The sequence below is a fragment of the Stomoxys calcitrans genome, chromosome 3 (genome assembly GCF_963082655.1).
Source record: "Stomoxys calcitrans chromosome 3, idStoCalc2.1, whole genome shotgun sequence".
Lineage (NCBI taxonomy): Eukaryota > Metazoa > Arthropoda > Insecta > Diptera > Muscidae > Stomoxys > Stomoxys calcitrans.
Genome location: NC_081554.1, coordinates 187,851,658 through 187,873,151, shown reverse-complemented (window position 1 = coordinate 187,873,151; position 21,494 = coordinate 187,851,658). Strand labels below are relative to the sequence as shown.

Here is a 21,494-nt window from a genome sequence, read left to right as displayed (position 1 = left end):
GTAAAACAACTCGACGCTGACTCTTGACTCTTTGATTGGATTTAGACTCTAAAGTAAGTGAACGACTTCCAATAACAATTTGTGCTAATTTGTACACATTTTTAAGTACGCGAACACACAGATTCATTGCAAAGTATTTGAACTTCGTGTAATATGCCTGAATTCTAAACAGCTGTCTTAAGTGTTGCCAATTATTCATTTGATATCTTACAAAATATTCAAAGGCTTAGGGCAATCATAATTAAATCTCTCTCTCCTTCCTTTCTCCTTCTCATTGTATTATGGGATTTTAAGAATCTGTTAGTTTTCAACAGCTCATGTTAAAAGAAACTAATTGAACGTTCATTGATCTTCATATCAATGGACATTAGCAAAAGTACTTTTAAAATAGAAGTGTGTAAAGTGTAGCGTAGCGATGGTGAAAATAAAGTGTAAAGTGTAGACAAACACATTGTTGTTGTTAAATAGCATGGAAAATATAGCGCCCCCTTATGACCCTCTCATGGCATTGCATACATATACAGCTGCGCTCAAAAAAATAACACAACATGTCTACGAATATTCAGGTTCAGTCCTATAGAGAAGTAATCATGTTTTCATGCACTATTTGTGCAATAATATTCTTAGTTACTGTTGTCCCTATTTTTTTTCCCACCACTGTATATTCTTGATCGTCTTGACATTCTAAGTCGATTTAGCTCTGTCCGTCCGTCTGTTAAAAGTAGGCCAACTTTCGAAGGAATAAAAGGTGCTAATGTAGGTCGGTTGGGATTGTAAATGAGCTATATCGGTCCACGTTTTGATATAGCTTCCACATAAACCGATACCGGATATTGACTTCGAGAGCCTCTAGAGGGCGCGATTATTATCCGATTTAGCCAAAATTTTGCATAAAGTGTTTTGTCTTCCAACAACTGTGCAAATTATGGCCCGATCTCGCATCTTGACTTCTCGAGCCACTAGAGGGCGCAATAATCATCCAATTTGTCAGAAATTTTGAAAATAGAGTTTTGTTTGGAGTTACAAAAATTGTGCTACGTTTGGTCCAAATCGGTTCGTAAACTGATATAGCTCCCATATAAAGCGATCTCGGATCTTGAATTCTTGGGCCGCTAGAGGGCGCAATAATTAACCGATTTGGCTGAAATTTTGCACGAAGTGTTTTGTTTTGGCTTCCAACAACTATTCTTAGTATGGTCCAAATCAGTTCGTAAACTGATACAGCTCCCATATAAACCGATCTCCTGATTTTATCTTTTGAGCCTCTAGAGGGCGTTATTCATATCCGATTTGGATAAAATCTTGAACAACGACTTCATCTACCACCTTAAACATATTGTCTGGATTGGTCTATAACCTGATATAAAAAGATATCCCGATTTTACTTCTTGAGCCACTATAGGGCGGCAATTCTTAACAACTGTGCCAAGTAAAGTCCAAATCGGTCAAGAACCTGATATAGCTCCCATATAAATCCCAATTTGACTTCTTGAACCCCTGGAAGCCTAAATGTTCATACGATTTTTTGCACATAGTGTTCTGTTAAGACTTCCAACAACTGTGCCTAGTGTTGTCCAAATCGGTATATAACCTGATATAGCTCCCATATCTCCCGATTTAACTTCTTGAGCCCCTGGAAGCCTCAATTTTCATCCAATTTGTTTAAAATTTTGCATGTGGTGTTTCGTTAAAACTTCCAACAACTGTGCCAAGAATAGTCCGAATCGGTCTTTAACCTGATATAGCTCCCATATAAACTAATATCCCGATTTGACTTCTTAAGCCCTTTCAAGTCGCATTTTTTTCCGATTTGGCTGAAATTGAGCATGTAGTGTTTTGTTATGACTTTAAACAACAACACTAAATCGGTCTATTACCTGATATAGCTTCCATATAAATCTATCTCCCGATTTGACTTCTTGAATCCTTACAAGCCGCAATTTTAGTCCGATTTGGCTGAAATTGAGCATGTAGTGTTTTGTTATGTTTTTCAATAACTATGCCAATTACGGTCTAAATCGGCCTACAATCTGATATAGCTCCCATATAAACCGATCTCCCGATTTGACTTCATGAGTCCTTACAAGCCGCAATTTTTGTCCGATTTAAAAAAATATATGTAACATTATTATTAACCAAAAATAACTCTCGAAGTGTTCGCTTACTGGTTTAATTCAGTTTCAATAAAAAATTTTGAAACGTCAACCATATTTCCTTAATTGTATTGTTCATTGCTATTATTTTGACTGCCTCAATAAGGCTACTTTTTTGAAATAGGCATTATTATTATTTTTTTGTTTTGTACTGACATACAATAACGGTAAATAAGACAATCGGATTGCAAGAAAGTCTGCTTGAAGGAATAAAATCAATTGTACTTATATTTTGCTGCCCTGCTATTGTTTTGACCACAACTGTATGTATATACACACTCTTGCAACAAATCGCAGGCAGCCAGTCATCAGCCAGTATGCAGCAATTACATCTTATAATAAAAATAGTTGAAGAGTCGAGTCGTCGTAACAAAATGCATAGCATCAAAATAGACATTAAAATAAATACATACTATAAGAAAAAATCGAAAAAGTGATTTCTTTCTTAGCATTGTCGGAAATTACAGTTAACACCACAACAAGGAGCTCTGGCGAGAGAGAGAAAGAGAGGGAGAAAAAAAGGATGGTAGAGCTATAATGTTGATGACAATGATGGGAGCCAGACAACACAAACACTAAAGAACTCATTTACACTGGGGGCTATGGTGTTGCCGCATTTATTGTTAGTTGCAGTTATTCGATTGGGGGATGTTGATGTTGATGATTTCTATGGTGTGGGGAACTCTAGCCATGGTAATGTTAGTGTTTTTGGCAGAGTATTTATCAGAATGGGTGAGTGTGTGTTTAAGTGCAATGACGAATGCATAGTTGTTGCACAGCATGTTTTAATGGTTTGCTGCATAGAGCAAATCGAATGGTGAGACCCCACTGACAGTTTCAAAAACTCTACTTCACCATCAAGGAAAATTTTATAAATAATAATTGAGGGAGATATGGAAATGCTTTATACCGGGTTTCCATAAAGGACTTGACAACTTAAAAAAAAGAGGAAACAAAAACTTTATTTTCGGCTTGAAGTAAAACATAAAACATTTATAAAAGGGGCTCGACTTCGTTCATATGGCCACCGTGGGCATGTTTGCATGTCAATACGTGGGACCCAGTTTTCGATGACTCGGCCGCACATTCAGCTGACAAGGCCCCTATTTCCCCTTAAAACTTGGCTTGACCAATGACTTCATGTAGCTCTAAAGAAAAAAGTGTAGAGCCGTCAAATCGCACGAACCAGGGGCAAATTTCTTAAGATAACACGCTCATCAAACTTATCCTTTGGTAAATCGATTTAATGTGGGCTTTTTGAACCGTCCGGTTGAAACCACGTGTCTTTCAGGTCTATATCTTCTTAATCAGGCATAAAATAATCTGTGAGCATGATGACGATTGGCATCATGGGCGTAGAAGTATGATCCAATGTCGCCGCCGGCATGCAAACCGCACCAAAAAGTTATTTTTTGTGAATGAAGCGTTGATTCGTGAAGCACATGTAGATTTTCATCCATTAGACCAAAAATGAGTTTCGTCACTGAAGATGATTTTGCTCTTAATGTAGCGGTCGATGGAAGTGGCGATCCTCGTCAAGCTCCTGTAGGTGAGCAAGCTCGTTCCGGTCCAAAGGACCGATCGCCGCGGTAACAGGGTGGCCATTGGTTATTTAAAGGCGCCAATAACTCGCCTTGTCATATCGAGCATCACAGACACTAGGTATTTGTGCAAGAGCCGGTGCCGCCCGGCCTCTCTGAGACTCTCCGCCCGATACCGCTGAATCTCCACGACTGCCGTTGCAGCTACTCCGTATGGAGCATTCCACTGGACGCGCCCGGTATCTCGCAGCTAAGCTTCTCGTGATAGCAATGAACAACACACAGATCGGACCTCAACGTTCCAGCCTGTATGGTGCTCACAGCCAACCCGTGCCGAGATGTTCGTGTACTTTACCATGGTGGAAAGGTGGAGTTTACTGAATAAATTGACCGTGACTGTTGGATAATTAGCGTAAGAGCGCGTTCACAAATTAAATTCCAAGCTGTCAAGTTCCTATAGGGAAATCCTTTGTATGAGAGTCAAAGTGTTGCGCTTTATTTTGTATGTTTTTTTTTCATCTGTTCCGTATAAACTGAAGAACGGATGAAACGACTTTCCTGAAATTTTCTCAGAATGTTAAGATTTGCAACACTGTGAAAAAAGTTATTTCATATTTTGATAGAATTCCGGCGGACCCTCCCCCTACCTCAGTCTTCCAAAAATGACAAATCTTGGAGATTCTATGCCAAATGTTGTTAGAGAAAAAAAAAATCGGAACTGTAAAAACAAAATTTAGGGTCAAGGAACCATGGGGGAATGCCCCATCCCAAAGTCTCTTTCAACAGATATGCGACAGATTGACAGACAATATGAACGATAGTATCAGGGAGGTCTCCCATCTCTTAAACAATAGAGGAACGCCCCATCCCACAATCTCTTCAAAGGAGAATGCTGACCGTCTGAAAAAATATGGATATCACATGTAAAAAATTTCTGAGTAGAGCACGAATCGGAAAAAATAAATTGGCCAGCACTACCAAAAACCCCCTTAGCGGACATGTAGAGTGGGAGAAAATGGGACTAAAATGATGACTAGACCGACTCAGAACGGCTAGACGATAAAGAATATATGAATATAAATTAGTATACCCCCTTTTATGGTGGTGGGTAAAAACCATGTAAACTCGAATACACTTCACTTCCTTTGCATAAGACGAGCCATTGCCTTTAATTGAAAATCTATTCAATATTCCCACATTTATTAATTCCCTTAAACTCATTAAAGATTAGAAATCGACTCTTCACCTAATGATCTTCAATATTTGATGGGGAACAAAAAAAATCAATGTACCTACCTACACTGAAAACACATTTTAGGGGGGAAAATATAAATGACGGCAATACTCTTTAGATACTGTGGCTGTAGAAACTTTCATCTGATAATGCCATCTAATTACAAGAACCGTGTCGTTGAACAGACTTAAGTATCTGACACAAAACAATCCAAGATAGCATCTGAAGACAAAACAACAACGAATAGAAAATCAACCCCATCATCAGCATCAGTTTTTTTAATACGTCAAGCGCATTGCACGCAGTACGGCAATCAAGCCCTCAACGCGCTCGACTTTACCATCAAACTGACAAACTGTAAATGCGCTGCTTCATTATTGTGAAGTGCTACCATGTACTTACATAATGTGCGATCTTCGAAAAGTGTAACATGAGATGTTTTTGTTTTGTTTTCATTTCATGAGTACGAATACCCATCCCAAGCCAGTATTAATACGCGCATGCTTCCAACCGTATAGTCAGTCAGTCAGTTAGCTTCTTGAGTCTTAGATACTTTCATTGAGGTAGGCAACAGCTTCATGCTTGTTTCATGCTCCACATATAATTTCGAAAAATAATCTTCAAAGCATGACTAAGAATTTCTTGGATACATTATATCAGATGTGTATGTGTGTAAGTACATCTTAGCTATATGATGAATGATAAAGCCGTTAACTAGTGGTGATTTTAAGTGTTAGAGCCCCAAATAGAATTCATCAACATCATCATCGTTGATGGTTTTAATAAGCCGTAAACATGATGGATTATAATTGCATGCCCTGAAGAGAGGCGTTTTTAAAATAATGTTTTTAAATTAACAGCTTAAAATTATTTAATTTATGGAAAGATTTAAGACAATATCACAGATAATTACATTATTAAAACAAGCAGAGTAGAGTTTGTAAGGGAGTAACGTAACGGTCTGAGGTCAAGGCCTTGGTATTTTTGACTTTTATTACTCTCAAGCACACGATTTTAATTCTGTACATAACCCCTGCTCTACGCTCGCATTTGGCATCCTTCTCCCCTTTTATATTTTGTTTGCCCATGCTCTGCTATTTAATTACATAAGAGCAGAAGTAAATATGAAGTGGTGAATTTTATACCATGGACTGCTCATTTGATTTGAAAGAGTGGCAACCATATATAACTATATAACTTAGTGAATTAGTTTGTAACACCCAAAAGGAAGAGAGATAGACCATTGATAAGTATACCGATTGGCTCAGAATCACTTTCTGATTCGATTTAGCTATGTCCGTCGGCCTATCTGTCTGCTTGGCTGTCTGTCCGTCTGTCCATGTTAATTTGTGTACAAACTACAGGTCGCATTTTTCATCCGATCTTCTTCAAAATTGGTATGGGCGTGTTTTTCGGCCTAGAGACAAAACTGAAACTGGAAAAATCGGTTCAGATTTGAATATAACTCTCTGTTTATTGGTAATTATTTTTGTTTTATTTTTATTTACTTTTAATGAAGATTCATGGCAGCAGCTAGTGTTCAGGTACCGAAAACTCAACAAATGATTTGTTATTTAACCTCAAGTCGATTGTTCTATAATATTGGGTTGCCCAAAAAGTAATTGCGGATTTTTTAAAAGAAAGTAAATGCATTTTTAATAAAACTTAGAATGAACTTTAATCAAATGTACTTTTTTACACTTTTTTTCTAAAGCAAGCTAAAAGTAACAGCTGATAACTGACAGAAGAAAGAATTCAATTACAGAGTCACAAGCTGTGAAAAAATTTGTCAACGCCGACTATATGAAAAATCCGCAATTACTTTTTGGACAACCCAATAGAAGGTAAGTGCAAAACTTGCAGAATTATTTGGAAAATCTTGAAAAATTCAAACATTGTGTCCTTCCAGACACCAAGAAAAGAGCAATTATCGGTTTCTTAAGTGTTTTGATGGAAGCATCCTCCTTTTCCTTTTTGATTGAAGCATCCTATGCAGCCTTCGAAATGCATGCTGATGCTCGGAAAATGCAAATTTTCCAATGAGAGGAGCGGGAGGAGTAGTCCCTCCCCCATGCGACTTTGCTACCGATCAGAGAAGGGAGATCGGTCTGTACGACTCCTCCTTGCTCGTGTCCTTTCCAGGTTTCAGCAGCGGGATCAGACTACCCATTTTCCAAACATCGGTTACTATAATAGTGTTCGGATAGGCTGAGGACAGTTGTTGTTAGGTACTCGACTACAGACAGATTCAGATTCTTCAGCATCAGTGAAGATTCTTCAGCATTCAGATTCTTCAGCATCAGTGATTTTGTCTGGGACCAGCGTCTTGGCGCCACGTATGACATTCGTAGCTTCGTGCATGGTTGTTGTAACAGTGTGTTGTACACTGAGGCGGCAGCCCTTGCCGATGAGAAACTCCATCGGGTCAATGCGGTACGTACAACCTGCTGCTATGGGATTGCACTGTAATTTGTGATGGCTGTCCAGCGGCACGGATACGACGAATGGCTCCCCCTTCTAGTATTTTCATTCTCGTTTCAATAAATTGACGTTTATCTAGGGAAAATACCTCAAAAGTATCGCCAACATTTTTTATTTAAAAAAAATGTTTTCCAAGCAAGCAAACAAAAAACCAACCAAAACAAAAATCAGCTGTTTTTGTTCAAATTTTCGGTGGAAGTCGTTCACGAACTTTTGCTTGCAAATTTTTTAAAGAGTCAAATGGCTCTTACTCTCCATGAAATTTTTACTGGAAAAGTACGCGAACAGACGTTATGTATTGATTGGTGAGTTTCACGTTCATAACTGCTCATTTGAATTGCAGAGTGGCAATTCGCTGCCATTTAAATGTAACGTTATGTGTTAGAAACTCACCAATCCATTATTGGACTGCTTGTATTTTTTTGTTGATCAAATTTAATGCTCGATTAAACTAGAGACGAAGGAGTACTAATTTGATGTGCTTCGTTTCCTCTATAGAACAAATACGATATCCGACTAAATCAAATACTTAGCAGTGATCTTGGACAGGAAACTGAGCAAAATAGCCTCACATTCAGGAGCGTATGGAGAAGAATGCAAATGAAGAGATTTCGGATCGCATAACTGAGACGATACTTGAGGTCGAATGCAAGACTCTGATGCCAGCGACACAATCTTGGAATGACGGAACTCCATCATTCCAAGTTTACTCCATCATCAACTTCCATCTTGAAGTTCATGCTACACGGATGGTTCCAAGCTTGAGAACAGAGTGGTCTAAATTTAAGACCAAGGACGGTTGAAGTACGTTTACATTAGCCACTAAATGCGAAGTGCTAAATCCTGTGTTGTTTTGCAGGATTTACCATACAAAAATCAATCCCACTTTTGCAGGATTTATTTTTAAATCCCAAATAAACCCGATTTCATGGCTGAATAATTGATAAAAGTACCAAAATATGCAACTGTTTTCACGCAATGTGTATGAAAGTGTGCTATATGCACATTCATGCATTCGCATGTATGCTTGTGTATGTCACTTAAATCTCCAAAAACGCAATGTAAACTGACAGGATTTCTGGGGATGGCACAATCTGCATCGTTAAGGTTGCGGGCCACGACGGAGTAAAGGGAAACGAAAGGGCGGGAATAAAAGCTTTCGGACAAAGCTGTTCAAGATAAGGGCGTGGGCGCATTGAGCACTGTGGAATAGTGAAAAAGTCGGTAGAACGACGAAAGCCTAATGGAGGGAATCTTTCTCTCCGGTTCAGGATGGAGTGCAATAAAGCCTTCGGTGTAATTACAGTTCTCATAGAGATCACCTTTTTAAATCCGCCTTGGATTTACACATGCAAAAATGCTACAGTACATTTTGTTTAATGACATGTGGCAACACTGTGTATTTCTCCATAACGGCATGTTCAAGTAATTTCCTAAGTTGTTAGGTTAGTTTTTTTACTCCGACCGACCTTAGCATACGCACCAGGACGCTGCCAAAATTAAATTGAAATAAATCTTAAAAAATTAAAATCATTGAAATGCTGGCTGACTGACTATTACAACAGACCCCAATGACAAAAGAACAACGACTCGAAAATACAAAACACAACGACATCATCCAAAATCACCAAAACTCTTCAGAGTTGCATAAAACAGCGGTATAAAGGCGAGGGTGGTGGGGTCGCAAGAGCGGTAGAGAGAGAATAGTGCATGAGACCAACAAACAAAGGAAAGTTTTCATGCAGTTAAACAAAAGATTTATGAAGAAGATGACACCACACAATTTCCAAAAAAAAGTCTTCATTTAAGGCGAATGGATGTCGGTTGGATGGATGCTATAACGGGCGGTAGATGCTGCTACTAACTAATGCTGACATTATTGGATTATTTGACGTTTGGGGGAAAAGATTTTCAAGCATAATGGCAGCAAATGTTGGCGTTGAAGTTGATGACTGCGGCCTCTATGGTGGTAATGTTGATTTTCAAGCTGTTCTCGCTGCTGCTGTCGTACGCCTTTGTAGGAGTTGAAGATGGAGCCCACCATTACATGATGTTCAGCATTAAAATGCAATAAATTATAATATTAAAAAGACAAAGAAGCAGTTTATTCATATCACACACACACACACACTTGCATATTTCCATTGCTGGGTAGAGCCAAAATCGAACTACACAATGCAATGAAGGCTCATATATGATGATAGTGATGATGCGATGAGGAAAGTTCAATGTCAATTTGACAAAATTTAACATTTGCCGTTAGAACCAGAGTTGCCAATGTTGTGAAGTTAATGATGAAAATTTGTGCTAATAGAAAAATAGTCAAGAACGGAGCTGTCTTAGAATAATTCCAGCTCGAGTTAGGAAAGAGGTATCCTTACGAAATTTGTATTGGCGTAAAGTAGACAAAACTTGTTAAAAAAGAAACGCGCCCCATAGTGGTTGGTGTGTTTTGCGATCTCCGGCTTTCCTTTTCTATTTGCAAAGAAATTCTCCGATCATTGAGCTTGTCTCGAAAAAGGAACAAAGGAAAATTGTGAAATGTAATGATATTCGCCTTAGCAGGCAAAAAATCTTGAAAAAAAAATGTTCATGCCAATTATCCTCCAAAACATGACCTTTTGTTTTGGAGAACAATTGGGGACTGTCGAAAGTCAGCAATTTTTTATATCACAAAAAAATTGCTCAGTATTTTAGAAGTGTGATTTCTGTTTAAGTGTTTTAGTTCCGTTTAATGTCTTGTTGCATTGGATAGTTTCTATATTAAAAAATAAATTTATGAATATAAGCTTACTACTTTTGACAGCATTATGCCAAAGTCATCAAAATCGATCCGGTTAATGGCCTTAAAATTTACGAAAATGATTTTTGTTTTTGTAAAAACATAGTGTCTTAGCAAATAAAAAGAAATTAGATTTAATTTTTTTTTCAAAAATTTTAAAACATTTTTTTTAATTAAAAGAAAAAAAACTGTTTGCGCCTTCTTTTTTTGGACTTAAAATCTTATTGAGATTCTATTGTAGGATATTGTCAGAAATCGCGATATGGGTATCTGGTCAAATGGTTTTTAGCAACATAACACAGTTTGCCCTACTTGTTAGAGTTTTTTGCTGTGTTATTCTTTGAAAGGAAAGCATTGAACGTAATGCTCTATATCTGGTCAATATCCTGCAATGGAATCTAAAAAAAAAAAAAAAGAATGACAACATCAATACATATGCTCCAAATAATGTATACATATATGAAATTTTACCGAAATCGGACAAGGGAATCGAGGTTCAGGCGTTAATGAACGCCTGAGTTCGAATCTTGGCGGTGAATCCTGACATGCTAAACTCTTCGCTACGGTGGCCACTGTATATATTGTGGTCAACAATTAAATTGGTGAAAAAAATTTTTTTAATTTGACAATAAAATTTTATAATATAAGATGTTGAGAAAAGTAATGCCCACAAATACCGATAATAATCGGTATTCAATACAAACGCAGTGTTGCATTTGAATTTTGAAGGAGATTTGATGCAAATCTCCTCAAATAAATAAATTTGCTCACACTGAAAATGTATGAGAAACTTCGGTGCAAAACACGAGATTTCCGAAATCTCTTCGCAAATCAAGATTTGCTCCAAGTGTAAACATAGTTTAACGTCCCGATAAATGCAGTTGTGTTTTGTTTACCGATTGCTGCATAATATAACGGTATGCTCGCGTACTTATCCAGTAACAATTTGCCAATAAAAATTTGCAAAAGAATAAGAAACTTCTGTAGGGGGAAAAAACAACGTTTCATTTACAAAACTCTTCAAATGTTTTTCGCTCTCACACTCTCTTTTACTAAAAAACGAACAAAAAGTTTGTGCAAAATTTTGATTACGCGAAAATTTTAATTGCTGATTGCTTCATAATGTTGCCATATCTTCTAAATTACGTTAAAAGTGTACGAGAAACCCAAATTTGTCAACAGGAGAATTATCCCCACTTTAAATTAATGTTCTGGTTAGCTAACACGAACTTAATTTTTTCTACCAGAAACTCGCTCTTACAACTGTTAGCAAATGAATCTCAAAATAAATGCTGGTGGTAAAACATATGATGGGGTTGCCAATATTTTTTTTTATTGTAGAAAAAACGCTTTTTGTGTATTTCTACAATAAGGGAACCAATATTTGGTGAAAACTATCCACAGTGAACGAACTTAATACCTACCTATAGGAATAAAATAAAGAAAAAAGCATAAAATAAATCGAAAATTCTCTCATATTCAATTTAGCGGCCATTCAAACCCAAAAGCCCAGCAGCATTGGCGATGTTCCATTAAGAAACAGTGCACATCAATGGGTGTTATACCATTCAAGTATAGGCGAGTCCGAAGGGCGTGCGACTAGGTGACACCTTTTCATAGAGAAGTTTCAAATGGCTGAATAACTCATAAATATCGCCAGCATTAGTGGGGGAACAAGCACCGATTGATGTTCTCATCTGGATTCGAACCCAGCCATAAGCGCCTATCTTTACTACAGCACTACTGGTAAACACTGTTTATTAGAGTTTGTAAATAAATGTATTTACATCAGCCATCTTAAAAATCAAAGAATGCCTCAACACTCGTGGACATTATCTTGTTTATGGAACCTTAAGTGGGAAGGGCAACTAAAATGTGCATAGTCTAATAATGACGATGATAAATGACGAACATCAAAATGTGTAGGTAACGAATTTTGAACTACAGAAAGGCCCATACGGATCTCATGATACTTGACCTAGTAATATCAAAGAGATTGCAATTGGAATCGCCTACAATAAACACGTTAAAATATTTCGCAAATATATTATAATGACGGTCTTTGAAAGCCTAGATATACAACACCCAATTAAAGTTCTACCGGAACCAAATCCAATCTCAACAAACAAAGAATCACAAACGCCGTGGGTCGAAGAACGATGGACTATCTTAAAATAAAAAAAAAACCTTAACAAATAAAAAGACATTAAGTTCGGCCGGGCCGAACTTCGGATACCCACCACCTCGGGTATATATGTAAACCCCCTTTCGTCACAATCCGGTGAAAATTAGACAACTCCCAAATTCGGCACGGACACTGAGTGGTCTAATACATATGTCATTTTTCAAGTTTGTAGACAAAATATTGGTCTTTTTGGCAGATATATCTAATTATAAATCGATCTGAACCATATCAAGGTCGTATATCGGAAGGTTGAGAAACTCACTGTTTCAAAATTCAGCGTAATCGGATTATATATAAAGCTTTTATGAGCTTCAGTCCCCTTATCGGCAAATCGGTCTATAAGGCAGCTATATCTAAATATAGTCCGATCAGAACCATATTTAGGTGGGGTGTCAGGAGGCTTAAAATAACCCTCTGTTTTAAATTTAAGCGAAATCGGGTAATAAATAAAGCCTTTATTGGCTTCAGATCCTTGATCGTCAGATCGGTCTATACAGTAGCTATATCTAAATATAGTCCGATCTAAACCTTGTTTAAGTTGGGTGTCAGGAGACTAAAAATAACTCACTGTTTAAAATTTTAACGAAATCTGCTCAAAAATAAAACTTTTAAGGTCTTCAGACCCTTTTTTTTGGCAGATCGATCCATATGACAGCTATATCTAAATATTGTCTGATATGAACCACATTTAGGTTAGATGTCGGGAGGCTTAAAATAACCCTCGGTTTTAAATTTCAGCGAAATCGGGTAATAAATAAAGCTTTTATGGGTTTCAGACCCTTTATCGGGAGATTGGTCTATATGGCAGCTACATCTAAATATGGACCAATCTAATTCATATTTAGGCCAGAAGTCGGGAGCCTTAGAATAACCCAGTATTGCAAATTTCAGCGAAATCGGGTAATAAATAAAGCTTTTATGGTCTTCAGACCCTTTATCGGAAGATCGGTCAGCTACATCTAAATATAGCCCGATTTGAACCATATTTGGGTCAGTTGTCGGGGAGCCTTAAACTACTCACAGTTTTAAATTTCAGTGAAATCGGACAAAAAATAAAGCATTTATGGGCATCAGACCCTTTATTGGCAGATCAGTCTATATAGCAGCTATATCCAAATATGGCCCAATTTGGCCCGTTCAAAAACTTAACCAGCGTGCATCAAAAAGACGCATCTATGACAAATTTCAACTCAATATCTCAACTTTTGAAGGCTCTAGAGTGATAACAACAGACACACGGACATCGTTAAATCGTCTTAGAATTTTACGACGATCCGAAATGGAATAACTAAATGAATATACCCCTATCCTATGGTGTTGGGTATACAAATTCAAGTATTATTCGAAATAGATTTTCTTTACAATTAAAAAAATAAAAACGAAATACGGCAACCCTGGAAATCAAAACAAACGAAGAGAAGTGATCGATCCCTCTAGTAGTAAATAGTAAATAGAGTAAGCACATAACATGTGGGACACCAGGAAATGTAAGATATACATAACTTTAAAGTTTAATTATAACATAGAAACAGACAAGGGCTCATTAAATTAGGAACAACTGTTCTTAATTGGCATATAAGCGATTGACATTGATAAAAATAGCACACCGGCAAATCGGCAGGCAGTCAGCAACGCCAATAACACACAAACTTTTAATCTACGCAATAATGTTTCATTCTTGGATATTCGACAGGAATATGGAGAAACAATTTAATGGATGACGATGGCTGCTATCCACCATGGGGAGCATCACAATTAATTGAATACCATAAACACAAAATAGTAATTATTTAACAATTAATATATAAACAACATAAAAATAAACAAAAACACAGATTAAATGGAATATTTACCATCATCAGTTGTGATGTCAGAAAGATGATGTCCAAGGGAGATTTAAAAAGGTTTTCTATAAATTTAACTTAATATCACATTCTTTTAAAACAATGTCTTTAAAAATAAATATTAAAAAAAAACTGTTTTAAACTAAATTTCTACGCATCTTTCCAAAATTTATTGAGATTTTACGTCTTGCCAATGCAGCTCCTTTCGCCACTGTGACAGGCTAATCAATGCAATATAGCGGTAAAAATTCGATTACAAAAGACTGTTATCGAAAATAAATGTCGTTAAAATAAACATGTGGCAAGATTAATCCACCTTGTAATACATGCTGTATGAAGCCGGTAACAAAGCAATAAATAATATGCCAGTTGGCCTTAAAAATACGTATTTAAAATGTAAACTTTATTTTCTTATAAGTAAAATCTTGTTTTTTGTTCAACAAAACTAAATATATTTCGCAATTCGGCTTAACTGCAGTGCATAAGAAAGTAGCAAAACAATTCATACAATGTTGCCATATTCTTGTTTAACATAAAAATCTCCATTTTGCACGTAGAGCATGAAAAATTACCGTAGTTTTCTTGACTTTTGTATGGCTATCAGTGTGTCGTAAAAATATTTATTATGGCTACAAAAATGGGCATGAAGGAGCACAGTAACTCATAATCATCATCACTTTGACGTCGAAACTGTTACATCAGAGATTCCTGCATTATTTTTTTTATTTATTTTCATCTTTCTTCTTCGACGCTAGCTAGTAACGTTATTTGCCCTGCGTTTTTGTTTTCTTTTGTTTTTATGTTTCAATAAGTCATTTTGTTAATCAGTCATATAAAACACACAACGACGAGCTAAGAAATGCTGCCAGGAGAGAGCGAAAGACAGAAAAATGGAGAGAATACAATAAATTTGTTATGACGTAGTGAAGACAGTTCAATAGATGGTTAATATATAAATCGAATCTTAACAAGTAAAAATCTACTAAGTTAATCTGGGCAGAATCTTGGGAACTCACTATTATGGATTCCGCCAATTTTTTTTACAAATAAAAGTAGCTAAAGGGCATATGTGTACTTCATGCACAAAATTTCTGACGAATCAGCAAAAAATTAAAGCTTCTTGGGGCCGTAGAAGATTAATCGGGAGATCAGTTTATATGGTAACTATATCAGGTTATGGACTGATTTTGAACCATATTTGCCACCGATGTTGAGTCATGAAAAAACACTAAGTGCAAAATTTTAGTCAAATCGGATAATAATAGGGGACCATTAAGTCAATTCGAAGGACCATTTTATATGAGAGTAAGATCCAAATGTTAACTGTTATATACAACTTGCTACTCCCAACAACCTACATCCATAAAAAGTAGTAGACAATGGATGAATTTACAGACACACTAAGACAATTTTAGGTCCATTGTGATACCGCAGTAGCGACAGACCAAGGCTTTTGGCTGGAATCGAACCCACGACCCCTGCACTTGTAATCCAAGCACGCTACCAACTCGACTACCGGGGCGCCCTAGTAACATGGTTAGATCGACTTAAAATGTCATGACGATCGGTCCACTTTTGGGTTTGGGTTGTGTTTTTGGCATAAAGGGGAAGGGTCCGTCCCCCATCCGATATCGAAAAATTATATAGCCTATGTTTCCTTCCAAACTTACCTACACAATATGCGAAAATTTCGAGAAAATCTGTTCTGCTGTTTTTTATTCTATACGGAACAAACAAACCGAGTTCCATTTATCCGTGATTCCCCCCTCCCGATATCAAAAAATTATATAGCCTATGTTTCCTTCCAGACCAACCTACATAACCTGTGAAAATTTCATGGTAATTGGTTCAGCCGTTTTTGAGCCCATATGGAACAAACAAACACAAATTTAATTTTTTATATAAAGATTATTCTGTAAGAGTTGCACGTTATTCGCTTGTAAGTGTTGCACGTTACTCGCTTGGAAGATCTTAAGATGCATTAATTTGAAAAAACTTAAAAAAACCATGTACCAATCGTCATATAAGCCAAGTGAAAATTCTGTTTGGTGTTGGGAAAAATCCTAAACACACCACATATGGAAATAAAAACAATCGTGAAAAGTTAACTCAGATGATTTATGAGCAAATCTTTTGGACGATTATAAAGCAATGAGTTGCGTAACAATCGTCGCGAAGAGTCATTAAAACTTTCGCTCACGCAATAGATTGTCATATGGTATTCTAGAAGAGTGTATCACGACTCATACGGACGACTATAAAGCAATGATTTGTAAAAGAATAGCCTCGAAGAGTTGCTAAAACGTAAAAGGATTGTCTAATGATATCCCAGAAGAATGTTTCGCGGCCCATACGGACGATTAAAACTCAATGAGTTGTAAGAGAATCGTCGCGAAGAGTTGCTTAAACTTCCACGCACCCAATGGACTGCCCAATGATATCCCAGAAGTTTGTTTCGCGACTCACACGGAAAAACAATTACGTAAAAATCTTCAAGAAGATTGTTTTATTCATCTCGGGGACGAATGCTCCTCCATAATTACGAAAAATGTTTGCAGGGCTCTTAAAAGGTTCATACATTAAAATTTGGTTCATTTAAATATTATTATTTAATAAAAAAATTAAGTTCGATAAATACAATCTATGGAAGTATATCACCATCACCATCTTCATCACGTTATTCAAGTGACTTGTTTTAGCCTATGTCCAATGTTTAGTGGTTAAGCAAAACAAACCACTTAATAAAATAAAATATTCATCATGATTTGTTTGATTGTTTTGTTAATAATGGGCAATAGATGCTGATGGCGATGGCGATAATGATGGCACTGAGGTTAATGATTAAAATCATTAAAGTTTAGATAGATAGACCTCAAATGGTTTGGAAATATTTGATAGTATTTGTAGTTCGTTGGCTGATAGGCCACTCTTGACTATCTGTGTTAAAGCGGTTTATTTTTAGACCAACGGCACACACCAAAACGACGACGAGTGTGTTGGCTATAGTGTTCTATAAACGTAAAAAAACAAAACAAATGTCATGACTCACACTGAATTAATAATAGTTTTAAGTTGTTTGATAGCTAGAGGCAAATAAGTGGTCCTGTGGCGCAATGGATAACGCGTCTGACTACGGATCAGAAGATTCCAGGTTCGACTCCTGGCAGGATCGAAATTTGTTTTATTTTATTTATAGTTTTCAAGCAAGCTCCAGACTTTTAAACATTGTTTTTTACTTTATTTACTGCTATTTACATACATATATGTATATAAAATAACGTATTTACAATGATATAAAAAATGTTTATTGTCTTGCATAGAATATTGAGATACGCAGCGCATTTGAATAAAATTAGAGGGTGCAATGAAATAAGTTGTTTTGTTTAAAAGACTTTTTTGCTTGTGACCCATTTCGTAAGCAATTAATTGAAGTAAAATTTATACTGACGCAGCGACTTGTCGCTACTATTTTGCTCAGAGAACTCAGTATCAGAGGTTAAGCATCTCGAAAGTGGCTCAGAGTGTCAGGTTATGAACCGATTTGGACTATACTTGGCGCAGTTGTTGGAAGTCATACCAAAACCACATTTGCAAAATTTCAACCAAATTGGATAAGAATTGCGCTCTTTAGAAGTTCAAGGATTCTAATCGGGTTTTATATGGCGGCTGTAACAGGTTACGGACTGATTTAGACCATACTTGGCACAGACCATACAATGGCACAAAGCGACACGCAGTGGAATAACATTAAGATCTGTCAGAACGCAAACCTACGTACTGCGAAGGACTGTCTCCTCAGTTCTCATGTGGATCACCTCTATCACACGATTTACATGTCTTTAATCGTGTAAATATCCGATTGAAGGCATAACTACATGCTGTCTAACAGAGAACATCCCAATTACCACCGAGCTACCAAGTGAACACAATAATTGGAGATCGCCCACTACCCATTGCGCTTGAAAAAGTTAGCCAGACTTGTTCTGGTTCCTGTGGCTTCGAGTGCAAATGCGTTGCTGCAGATGCTGCTGCTTCAACTTCTCAAGAGCTAGGATTGATGCCAGCGTATTGAATGTGTACCCGTCAGTAAACTGGGGCTACCGGTTCCAATGTCCAATCCTACACGACTTAAAACCAGATCGCTCTGGACGCAACCTATTTTAGTCGCTGAGTTCCTGGATCTGGAAATTTAGAACTTAGTAGACGAAGGCATGAAACACTGCTACAGAAACAAAAACAGCAAATACAAATGGCTTTCATGGGATTGCCTCAAAAATGTAATGTGATATTGCTCTTGAGCTTTTTATACGCTCCACCATAGGATGGGGGTATATTAACAACAAGGTATATATTCTTGATCGTCTTGACATTCTATGTCTATGTCTAAGTCTGCAAATGAGCCAGATCGGTCCATGTTTTGATATAGCTGCTAGCTGCAATATAAACCGATCTGCCGATTTTACTTCTTGAGCCTCTAGAGGGCGAAATTTTTTTCCGATTTCATCAAAATTACTATTACCATGTCGCTTTCCATGAAATTTAACAGATGTGCAAAATATGGTTTGGAGTGATCCAAAAGCTGATATAGCTTCCATATAAACGGAACTCCCGATTATACTTCTTATGTCTACAGAGGTCGCCTTTCTTATCCGTTTTGGCTGAAGTTTAGCAATATGACTTCCAGCACAGGTGCCAAGTATGGCCTGAATCGGTTTAAAACCTGATATAGCTCCCATTGCAATACTTGAGGCTCTAAAGGTTCCAATTTTTATCCGATTTGGTTGAAATTTTGCACAATAACCTTTTTTTTAATTCAAGCATACGGGCGGAATCGATCATTAAGCTGATATAGCTTCCATATAAACCGATATATCGACATTACTTCTTGAGGCCCTATAAGGATACCCTGAAATTTTGCACAATGCCTTCTACTATGGTCCCCATTATCCAAACCAGGTGTGTCCCGAATCTAATATAACTGCAATAGCATAAGAGTTCTTATCCATTATCCCTTGTTTGCTAATAAAGAGATACTGGGGAAAGAACTTGTTATCCATGGTGGAGGGTACATAAGATTCGGCCCGGACGAACTTAGCACACTTTGCCTGTTCTTATCCCTTGTTTGCTTATAAAGAGATACTGGGAAAAGAACTTGACAAATGTTATCCATGGTGGAGGGTACATAAGTTTCGGCTCGGCCGAACTTAGCACACTTTGCCTGTTCTTTCTTATGTTTCAACAAATTTCTATAAAAGTCACATTAGCATTACTGACTTTTATTCGGCTAATATAAGCTTCCATTATAAAGTGTAAACTTTATAGCGCTCATTTCTCCTTACTTTACTCAAGGAACATGGAAACAAACATGTTCATTTTAGTATTTTTGACACTCGTGGGAGACTTTTAATAAAGTAAACATTTCTCTTCTAATTAATACTTTACCTCTTTTAAGCAAAACAACAACAAAACTACAGCAGCAATGTTTATTTTGGTTATACCACACCTAAATATCTGCGGCAGCAGAAGCAGTAGCCTGACGAAAAACAAAGGTAAACAAATTTTGGTGTTATTAATCCAAACGAACCTACGAACAAACACAAAACCCGGGGGAGATAGAACAAATACCAAGTTAACACATTTGTGGAGGCCAACAGAGAGAGAGAGAGAGAGAGAGGCTGGTAAAAAAAAAATACTGGACAAAACAACAACACAAAAAATGATAGATATTAACAAAAAAAAAACACGCCTTACCTTACAGCAGAAAAAACGATAACTTTGATGGTGGTAAAAGGGCCAAACCGTGTGGGAAGGGTGTTCACCACCAAACCGAAGAAAATCCTTACAGTAGCATGGAGCTTAGCGCGAGAGATAATAAAAAATGACTGAGAGAGAAACAGCCATATGGCATGTTCTTCATGCACAAGAAATTTAGGCTAAAGAGATTAAAAACGCATTGCAAACATGAATATTTGGCAACACTTGCCTTAGGGCGCTAGGGGGACACAACAGATGTTTGCAAATGAAACTTACCTTTGACATAGAATAGATAACCAAGTCCTGGCAAAAGTAGTGATATAGTTAATCCATTAAAAATTTTCTTCTTTAAATTCACAAAATTATTTTTAATTCACAAATTCACTTCAATTTTCTTTATTAATTGTCTGCAATTTGTCAATAAGCTAGATTTGACAACTGTATGTAAATATTTCTTTATTCTCACTTTGGCACCATTGTTGGAGCCATACACATGCACTCTCTCACTCGTTGCTCTCCAAATTGCGGATACACTACACCACCTCCAACACTTTATTAGGCAGCAAAACAGTTTTCTTTTATGGCCTTTGATTTGTATGTAATAGGTTTTTTATGTTGCAGATGGAGCTCCCACTAGCCCCTGAAAAAGGAGGGGCATTTAAATTTTTGAAGGATGCTTTTAGGTTTATATTTTAGCATCAAATACATTACTGCCGAGAGAAGGAAAACATTTGTTTTTTCACTTTACTATTATTTTTACAATTTAGCTTTTGGTTAAGTGCTTTGGTTTTCTTTGTCAATGAAATGTTGTGTATATTTTGTTTGCTGGCATTAACTTCAATCAATAAATACTCCACGACGACATTAGTATTTACAAGCTACTATGTATTTTAAATTTTTTTCATTTTCATATTCACAAAGATTGCACATTTCTGGCCCTATTTTAAAATTTGGTATCTATTTAATTGAGATTTTCAATTGTTGTTGTTGAAAAAACCAAAACAAAGTACATTTGCAAAAATATAAAACAATTGCTTTTTTATGCTGCTGCTGCCGCTATTGCTGCATTTGGAGCCCCACTACACACTAACACTTTTACACTTTCGAGACACAATCAAATTTTCTCTTATCATTATTGTTGATGGGATGCACTTGGCTTTTGTTTAATTTCATTAAAATGATACAAAAACATTTTGTTTTGCGGAAATAAAATTCGAGTATATTATAGCGAATAATATTAAAATGTACCGAAAACCACGAAAAAACGAACACGGATTATGCGTGCTTCTCGCATCAAAAAATTTTCCAGATTGAAGAAAATCTGGTAATTTTTGTTTATGTGGTGACTGGGAAACAGGGATGAGAAATTTGATAATTGTACTTTCTCAAATGTAAAGGTACTTTGGTATCCATATGGCACATTTGGTACTATTTAATTAAATTTGTAGCGGACTTTCTTGAAAAATTGCAAAATAATTTGTGGAAAAACACTTAAAAAAAAAAACTAAAGCCACAAGTCT

The 21,494-nt window shown here is 36.6% G+C and overlaps 1 protein-coding gene and 1 non-coding gene across 2 annotated transcripts in view; one reads left to right on the top strand and one right to left on the bottom strand.

Moving 5' to 3' along the window:
- Positions 1–21,256, bottom strand: part of LOC106081385 (GTPase-activating protein CdGAPr) — a 216,471-nt gene extending 195,215 nt beyond the window's left edge. The window contains exon 1 of the mRNA XM_059364676.1: positions 20,251–21,256. The gene's annotated coding sequence lies outside the window, so the exon portion shown is untranslated. The remainder of the gene's footprint in view (positions 1–20,250) is intronic.
- Trnar-acg (transfer RNA arginine (anticodon ACG)) lies at positions 17,320–17,392 on the top strand. Its single transcript has one exon. It is a non-coding gene; the product is annotated as a tRNA-Arg (tRNA).
- Positions 21,257–21,494: the final 238 nt, after the last annotated feature.